At 48.7% G+C, this 9,305-nt stretch overlaps 1 protein-coding gene across 1 annotated transcript in view; it reads right to left on the reverse strand.

Annotated features, from left to right (window-relative positions):
- Positions 1-6,503, reverse strand: part of SLC25A22 (solute carrier family 25 member 22) — a 47,745-nt gene extending 41,242 nt beyond the window's left edge. Inside the window, exons 1-2 of the mRNA XM_005419576.2 lie at positions 6,478-6,503; positions 5,655-5,747 (exon numbers count right to left, since the gene is read on the reverse strand). The gene's annotated coding sequence lies outside the window, so the exon portion shown is untranslated. The remainder of the gene's footprint in view (positions 1-5,654; positions 5,748-6,477) is intronic.
- Positions 6,504-9,305: the final 2,802 nt, after the last annotated feature.

Raw genomic sequence — 9,305 nt, forward strand, 5'->3', positions numbered from 1 at the left:
ACATGATTTACTTTCCCAGCAGAGACTGTGGTTACTCAACCACTTGTCCAGCATAACTTCAGACTACTGCTCTTCCTTTCCCCAGCAACTAAAAGAACTCACTTTGGCCCAGGCCTATTCCCAGGTCACGTGTAGCTGTGAACACACAAATGCTTGTGTTGACATAAGCAGAGAGAGGCAAGAGTGGAAGCAGGACTGTTCCTCTTGGCAGCAGCCTGCAGCAGCTTGCCGAGTGCACCGATGAAGTAAACCAATATACAACAATAAAACAGAACAAGAATCCCTCCAGGGAAGCCTAGGAGATAAGAGCTTCTGCGCCCTTAACAAAATCATTTAAAAGGCCTAGTAACCCAGACCCCTGTGGGTCTGTATGTCAACTGATAGCTGTCACTCAAAAGCCCCAAAGAGGGACTGTTGAGCCTGGCTGGAACTGCAAAGCATCCCACAAACGCCGCATCCTGTCCCTGTAGCAACGCCACAGTGCACTGAGAGCATCAGCCAGGGCCATGGGAACCAATGCTAAAATACCACAGTGAATGAAGCAGGACCTCAGGGTGTGAAAGGACAGATCCTTCCTGCACGACCCTCTGGAGTCAGGAGCTAGGCTCCCCCTAAGGCAAGGTGACAGAGAAGCATCGAGCAGGAGCCACCACGTAAGCATGCCCACGCTGGTGTGCAGGCTGCAAGCTCACCTGCCTGCTAGAGCCAAGGCCTTCTGTACAAGAGACCAGACATGGAGAACTGACAGGATAACAAAAGGACATTTCCCAGCCTTCCAAACACTTTGCAACAGCAGGTAGAAACCCCTCTGAAGAACAAAGCTTATCTCATTACTTCTCAGTGCCAGAGGCAGAATTTCACTAGTGCTCCCAGTGCACTGGAAGAAATGCCACTTAAATGTCATGTTAGTCAATATTCCTTGCCTCTCAGCCACAGGACACTGCTGCTGACAGTCCCTTTGCTGGGGGGGGAATACGAACACAACTGCTCCAATCCTCTATTGCCAACAGCCCTGCTCTCCCACCTCAGCTGTTTTGCTTATGCCAAAACTGTTCGGATCACAGCAAAATGGTTCCTTGCTAAACACACATCAGCAGCCCCACATGGGTCAGGCTGCTTCTGAAGAGGTTAGCCGCTCCTCCAGGGAAACTCATACACACTCTGTGAGAAGCAGAGGAACTGTCAAGGGGACTGCAACCACCACCTGATGGCTCAGGAGTCTGCGGCATAATCCATTCACCAGCACCCTGCTCACCCAGAGTGCTGCGAATCAGCAGGCTGCAAGGCAGGCAAGGCATTCCCAGCAGGAAGACAATGTATTTTGGAGGCTACAGGTAAATGAAAACACATCTAGTCCTGCTCACCTAAACAGAGTGCAGGGAGATGAGTAACACAAGAAAGGGAAAAGAGGAAAAATTGAAGTATATCAAACCTGAAAAGTCGTTCTCTGAACATCACATGTCTCACCTGGCTACTCCACATGTGCAGGGCAATGCTGCTACCTGACAGATGTATCCACAAGATTTACGTGACACATCCCCAGGGGAACAATTCATCTTGCACTGCTTGAGAAACTGTTTTCAAAAAGTTTCCAAATGAAAAACACCTCACAACTCTGCTCTAATTACCAACTCTGTCTCACAAAGAGTGCATGGCAGCAACAGCAGGCAGCAGCAGACACAAGGAATTGTCATGCCAGTGAGCAGTGGAACAGGCACGTTGCCTCGAAGACTAGCAACAGTTTGGCAATGCAGGAACTAGACACACTGTTCTGCTCCAGAGGTCCTTGGACAAGGACTTCTGGGCTCCAATCTATAACCTAGCTGGAGTCAGCTGTGACAAGTGACATGGGAACCTGCCTGCCCCAGAGCAGAGCCCACTCAAGATGTGATGCAGCACTCTGGGGGAAACATGTTCTCCCTCCCCAAGAGCAGTAATTTCATTGGAGAGAGGAAGAGGGGAGGCTGGCCACAGCACAGTTCATCAGCGTTCCCAACCATGACATGTAAACCCTTACCCATGCCCTTTCAAGCTGCCAGCAAGCTTGCCAGCTTACATATATGCACACGTGTGTCCAAACAGCACATGCCCTTTACCACAGCTGATCCATTTGTTTTCAGCTCCACATCACCTCAATTTGCACTGACACAGGTCCAGGACACTGCAGCAGCACGAGGGACAACCCAGTGTCAGATGACCCTACGGCCTTCCTACAATCTCAGCCGTGTGCCAAGCAAGATGTCACAAGCTGCCCAGCAGCTCTGCAGCTTCTTTCCCACAAGCTGACTCTGTGTGTGCAAACTGCCCGTGGCTCAGCTCCACCAGACCAGCCTGACAGGCGGGCACAGCTGAACCTCAGCACAGGGCAAATGGGACCTTGCTCTGCCCAGGGCCCTGTGGAGCCACAGGCACTGAGTCAGAGGAGCCTCCTGAGCGCAGGGGCCGTGGGAGCAGCCGGCTCAGCCTCCCCGAGCGTGCTGGCAGGGAACGCTGCACGCAGGCACGCGCCCACACACCGCTCAGCAGCGACCTGGCATTTCTTCCCCCCTTTCCAAAGCCAAATTCAGACCATCTGTTGAAGTATTTCTGCAAATCATCCCTCTTTTGGGAAGGGCCGGGGGCTGAGCTTAGTTGTTTATATAGTGTCTGGCATTTCTGCAGTGCTTATCACTTCAGTATCCAAGCTATTTCCTTCAAGCTCTCCATTACTTTTGAAGAACCAGTGTGAGGCACCACAGAATCTACATTGTAAATTCTGCAAAAAATAAAAAGGGTCATCAAAAAGATGACAGCTGCTCAGGTCACGCACACATTTAGCTGCTAATAAAGCAAGTGGGATAGTTCAGGAGAAAGGGGACAGGCCAACACAATGAGTTTTATGTCCTTTAAAGAAACTACTACACTTACAAAATAGCCTTCATAAACAACAAATGCTCCTGTTGCCTTACAGAGAAGAGCTTGGCTTGCCCAGGGCATGGAAAAGGAAGCTAGCACTGCTATCCTTGAGTAAAAAAGGGAGGTGAAACATCTAAAAGAAGAGACTGTTTACTAGATCAGGTCATACTTTCTGCAACATCTGCCATGGCCATTTTAATTGGCAAACCCCTGGAGTGCTGCTGCTCCCACTGCATTGTAAAGGAAAGGATCAGAGACTTATTGCTTACCCCAGGTCCTGCTCTAAATCTGTAGCAAAGGAGAAAGCAGGACTCAAATCCACAGTAAGCCCCCCACACAGCCTGTCCCTAAAACACAATTTCTTCTTTTTTGTAAATCCTTAACTATCACAGAGCAAAGAGAACAGCACTGAACAGGGCACAAACAGACTCCCAGTCCGCGCATGGCCTTGAAGAAGGTGTTTCCACCCCATCAGACCCACCAGGACACAGGGAACTGCCCTTTTCTCCACACCCATTAAGGGCAGTAAGGTGTCAGACACCACAGTGACAAGAGATGCAGCAGCAACAGCAGAAATGAAGATGGTCTGGCCCAGACTAAGCACACCACATGCTACAGCTTAATTCCAGGTACTTATCCACACAAAAGCCAGCACTCATCCAGCTTGGAGCTCTCACAGCACACAGCACAGCCCTTGGTCAAAGCAACAAGGCTCCACTGAAAGCTGCAGCTGAACTCAGAAACCAAGGATCATGGCTACTGGGCTTCTTTCTGGCTTGATCCAAACCAATTGCTCACTTGCACAGCATCTCTTTCCTACTAATATCATTTGCTGAAAGTCCCCTATCTTTGTGCTCTAATTAAAAAAGAAAAGCACATAACTCTCTTCCCAAACACCTCCTCCAAGCCAGTTACTCAACCAGTGCAGAAGCATCACTGTCATATATAAGAGGGGAATATTTCCTTCTCCTTCCCTCTCCCCACCCTGTCTACAAAGGGCACCAACCATCCTCATAGCTGGGACAGCTTTTAAATTGAGAGTATAAGCCCCAAACATAGAGTCAAAACTCCAGGTGGGGCAGGCACCGTCTTTGATGTGACTTAGTCATCTCCAGCTCCTCAAATTCATGCTATTTGGGGAAACTTAGCTGGGTCAAAACCAGCCTCTCTCCTGCTGGCTTCTGGATAAATGCCTCAGACACAGGAAAGAAAAAAAATCCACACAGCTCTCCTGATATGCCATACACCAGCATCAGTGCCAAAGGAAGGAGCACAGCACAGGAAGGTTTGACAAGACAGTCACCCACCCACAACAGGACTACCAAAATGAGAACAAGCACCAGTTACAAAAAGGTTTAACAAAACAGAGTAAGAATGCATTCCTGTGAACAGCTTACCACAGGCTGTACTAAATTATGATCAACAGAGACCCCATAAATTACATAAACAGTAAACTGTCATATTCTTTCTGATATACAACAAGCATTGCTGCCTGGGTGCCTCTCCCTTCCCCAAGCATATAACCTCCACCTAGACAGCCCACCTAAGGCAGAAAATGTTCCAAGTTTTTATATTTGCAGATGTGTAAGAGGAAACTACCTGACAGAAATCCAAACCACCCAGAGTGACCAGGTCTTTTTATTAGGTTTGTCTGGGATTTTGCCTTGTTTTCTGAAGCTTTTGTACCTCCTGTTACTTTATCTTCACAGTAACTCAAACTACCAGGCAATCAATACTGCAAGGTTAAAGCAACATCCAAGTTTGGCATTGGACAGATCAATCCAACTCCTCCTTGCTGCTATCTCTGTGCTGGAAGGCAAACAGAAGAGGAGAGGAAAATATTTACCTGCTGTTAGGATTAGCTGGAGCAACACAGTGTTAGCACTAGCAAGCTGCCACTGTTAGCTGGATATGGCCAAGTGACAGCACCCAAACCAAGCAGGGACAGCCAAAGGACTCAGCCTTGCTGAAGGAGGATGGCTTCATTACACCATGGGGCCAGAGAAGCTGAAACACATTGCCCTGTTAGACCTCAGACACCTCTCTGGAAGAGAGCAGGCACTTGCAGTCACATCCCTGTTGTCTCACTGTAGACAGACAAGGCAACTGTCTCCAGCAAGGCTGGAGTCCATGCAGCCATTTATGAGGAATGCACCACGGAACACAGGCATGGTGTTCAACATGTTCAAGAGTAACAAATCAAAACAATGCACTGCCTACAACAGGCAGCATCTCCAGCTCATTTGCCATGATAAGTAATCGACAATTCCAAATCTCCCAACCTGTAGTAGTGCAGATGTTGGGTCACTTCTAAGAGAGCCTGAATATACAAACATGGGCACTAAAGCAGACTTTTGCATTTCCTGAAAACACAGTTAAGGATTTAGGAGAATGCATCATGGATGTAAAAGGAATAATTACCAGTCCTTATGTACCTGAGCAGCAGAAGGCAGAATGCTATCAACAGGCAGATTCTTCCCCATCCTGCACTGTTGCTGTAGAAGGAGCAGAACAGACATTTGTCCTACACAGCACTGCAGATTTTAACAGGAGAGCAGAGGCAGCTGGGAGAAAGACAGGTCCAACTGGACCTTAACATAATGTCCTGTTAACAGGACATTAACAAACTTGTAAGTGACAGGCTAAACAGGCTGTGGGACCAGACTCCTCCTGTTGCTCGAGGGCTCCCACATGATGCTCAAACTCAGCTGGTGCAAACAAAATTTGCCCCACTGTCTGCCAGAGCTGTATCAACTTACTCCAGTAAAGGGTGAAGGTGCTTAGATCTAGGACATCACTGAAGGGTCACTGGAACACCACTGATGGGCCATCAGCTGTGTAGAAATTTCATTCTAGGGAAAAACAAAGAAACAAAGGAAAAAACCACCAAAACAAAAAACCCCAAACAAACAAAAAACCCAACCAACAACAAAAACCCCCAAACAAAACAAACAAAACAAAACAAACAAAACAGACAACAACAGGGAGGGAAAAACTGTGAAAAAGAAGGCCAGGAGAAATTAGTCTTAGGAAGAAATACCTCTCTGTTCTGAAACAGCCTAGAAAAGGGGAAAATGTAGAAACTCCCTTCACAGTGCATCAGCATCCTATCATAACACACATGAACTGCAGCACTCAGGATCATTTGTCCCAGCCATTCCAAACCTGGTTTGGTTACATATCATCTCCCCAGCCCAGGCTCTCCTAACAATGGAACAAAAATATTTTGCATTTTTCCAACCCTTTTCCTTTCACTTTGGGGCCTAGTTCAAAGCCCTCTTATGTCATTCCGACAGCACAATATGATTTTAGGCTGATAAACCCAGCCCATTAAGAGATACGCCCTGTGCAAGACATCTTGCTGGCACTGGAAAGTTGGCAGTGCAAAAGATTTGCAGTTCCCTGCCTGTAAGTGAGACCAGGGATCAAGTGACAAAAGCAAGGATGGTGTGGAACAAGGCAGACCTGCTGCTACTCAGCACCAGGGGACATGAGTCCCTCTGCAGTTATGGTCAATGCTGCTAAACTTTTCTTCACACCACACAAACCTTCCATCCCTCGGACTTCACAAGGACATCCCACCTTCCAGTGGCTACTGTGAATCTGGCAATATACCCTCCAGAAGCATCTTATTTCCACAGTGGGATGAGAGTCCAGAGGCTTGCCAGCATCTGTAAAACAAGTAACTGCCAGCTCATCAGCAAACACAAGGCCTGATCCTTTGGAGGACCGGAGATGGAGACCATGCATCCTTATTCCACACCCAGGCATTCCTTGCTGAGGAAGAAGGAACACTCATCAGACACCCATCTTACAGCCTCCTGGCTGCAGATTATTCAGACATAACCCAGAATGTGTTAAAGAAACTTTCCTGTCTGACCACCCAGGAGCCACTCTGTCAGTCACACTCCCCCCATTCCAAGACTTTCACTGCTGGGACCAAAGTCCCTTCACAGCAGATGGCTCCAGTGACCCCTTGGGTGGCCCTTTTGGCTCCCCGCACACCCCACACTTACAGTCAGACAGGGTTTCCTTACTGGCTCAGCCCTGGGTTTCCCACAGCAGTCTCAGATGTCTGGATCCTCTAAGTAATTTAATCGTGGTGCAGTGACACAAAAACAGTTTGACCTGGTGCCTCTGGGGAGGGACTCCTAACAAAAGCATTCCTGGGCTTTTATACTCTTACAGTTTGTGCACCCAGACAGTCTGGGGTCTTCTTGCTGAGTCACCAGCTCCTGCTGTATCCCCGCGCCCTCTGCTGTGCAAAGGGTCAGCACCAGGTCACAGCCCCTTTCCTGGCTCCTGACATTTCCCCCATCCAGGGCACAAACCGTAGTTCACAGTGCAGCTGCACACCCAGCTATCAACACTGGGTGTATTCCTCAAGAAGTGCCAAAGACATTTAACTATTTTCACAGCATTGCATGATCATCACACACCCTGCAACAATGATGTTCCCTAGATTGGGAACATTAACCTTCAAGGAAAAGCTGTTCTCACAGGAATCTGCAGAATTGGGCCTCTGGTCAGGGATATTGGCTGTACACACAGATTTTATTCTACCTACACACAACACAACATTTACTCACCTGGAAACACAGCTGCCCTACTCTGGGAAATTTCTCCCTCCTACTATTTCACAATTCTCAGGATGACAACAGTTACGCAAGAACAGCTGTATAGATACATGAAATGCTTACAGCTTCTAAGCAAGACTTTCCCCTAATTTCCCTTATCAGACAGCTCCAAATCCTATGGCTCCCAGGTCTCAAGGCACACCAATCAGCCACCAGTCACCGTGCCTCCATCACACCTTTGCCCTGGCAGAGACCTACAAGAAAAAACATGATGCACAAGCGAGCAGGGGGCTGCTTCCACATGGACATGCTGCTGTCACCTTGGCCAGCCAGGCAGGCATTTCCCCCATCTTGCCCACTAATTTAAATCTCGGCAGGAAAAGGGGAGCAAATGGCCTTGACAGGCTGTCAGTGATTTCTACCTTTTAGTAACTTAATACAGCACACTATCCCTTCCTAAAACGGCAGCAGGAAGATGCTCAACGGCTCTGGCATCCTAGTAAGACATTAACAAGATTGCTGGGCACCAAACAGGACTGCAGACTTTCCTTCAAGAGCAGGGCTTCAGTTTACAACACAGATTTGATCCCTTTTCCATCTCAGCCATCCATCTGTGCCACAGATCACCACCACCCCCAAAACATAATGCTCCTTACTATGACAGGCATTTGATGAACAGATGAGCCCAAGGGCACAGCACCAGGAGAAAAACTGCACCTGTATGAACAACTACAAGTAACAGCATGCAGTTAAAAATCCTACAGGCAAGACATTCAAAGGGATACACCCTCATTAAATCCTTGTGTTTATTTTCTGAGGAAGAGGTTAGAGGAACTCCTCCTATTAAACCTTGCCTACTCTGTTTATAACAGCCTGCAAAGCAAAACAGAAGTAGAGGACAAGAAGACAACCACCACCCGAGTGCCGATACATCCTTATCAGTACCACTCTAGTTCAGTTGCCTTTTGCTTGGCACTGCCAAGAAGAGAGTTCTTGAGAAGCAAGCCACAGTTACTTGCAGTGATCAAAATCACTGCAGATACCATCCCAACAGCAGCAACAGCAGCACCACGAAGTCAGATCCTAACAGCAGCGAGACTCTCAGAGATTAACACACTATGGTAAAAATACCCACTATTGAACTGTAAACATCTAATAGCCAAAAGACTTCAGGCCAAATAAATATATCTGTGATCCTGCCCTGACACCTGGCAAGGTATATACCCTACAATCTGAGAAGCCTTGCAGGAAAGGGGCTGGGGCACTGGAAAATCTGATTTTCACAACTTCACCCTCACCCAGCAGCTGCAGAGGGTGCAGCAAGAGGATGCTTGGGGTCCAATTCCCAGGGTGACCTTGAGGAAATCCCACAGTCTGTCCACATTTCCACTCTCCCCGTCCACTGCATGAAGAGCACAATAACCTTGACCTATCTCAAAGAGGCAGGGATCTGGCTTAGGAGAGTCTGGAAGGAGCTCAGAGGGGCTTAGATGCAGGACCTGCGCTGCCACCGGGGCGGTCAGGGAATCCTACGATTCGCCCCAGAATCAAAGCCCGGAAACTCGTTAATCGCTTTCAGTATAAAAAGCTGCAGCTCCGGGGCACTGAAGGGCTCGCTGGAGCCGCACACGTGTCACCGCAATTTCCCCGGCGCGGGCAGGGCAGAGGAAGGCGCGCCGGGCTGCAGCCCCCGCGCCCGGCAAGGGCAAGCCCCGCTCCACGGGGAGCAGGGCCATCAGCCCCGAGCCCCCCACGCAGGCACAGGGAGCCAGCCCGGGGAGGAGGGGAGGGGCTGGGAACACCTAAAACCCCAAGGGTGAGGAGGGGAAGGGG

Source organism: Geospiza fortis, unplaced genomic scaffold, assembly GCF_000277835.1.
Source record: "Geospiza fortis unplaced genomic scaffold, GeoFor_1.0 scaffold66, whole genome shotgun sequence".
Lineage (NCBI taxonomy): Eukaryota > Metazoa > Chordata > Aves > Passeriformes > Thraupidae > Geospiza > Geospiza fortis.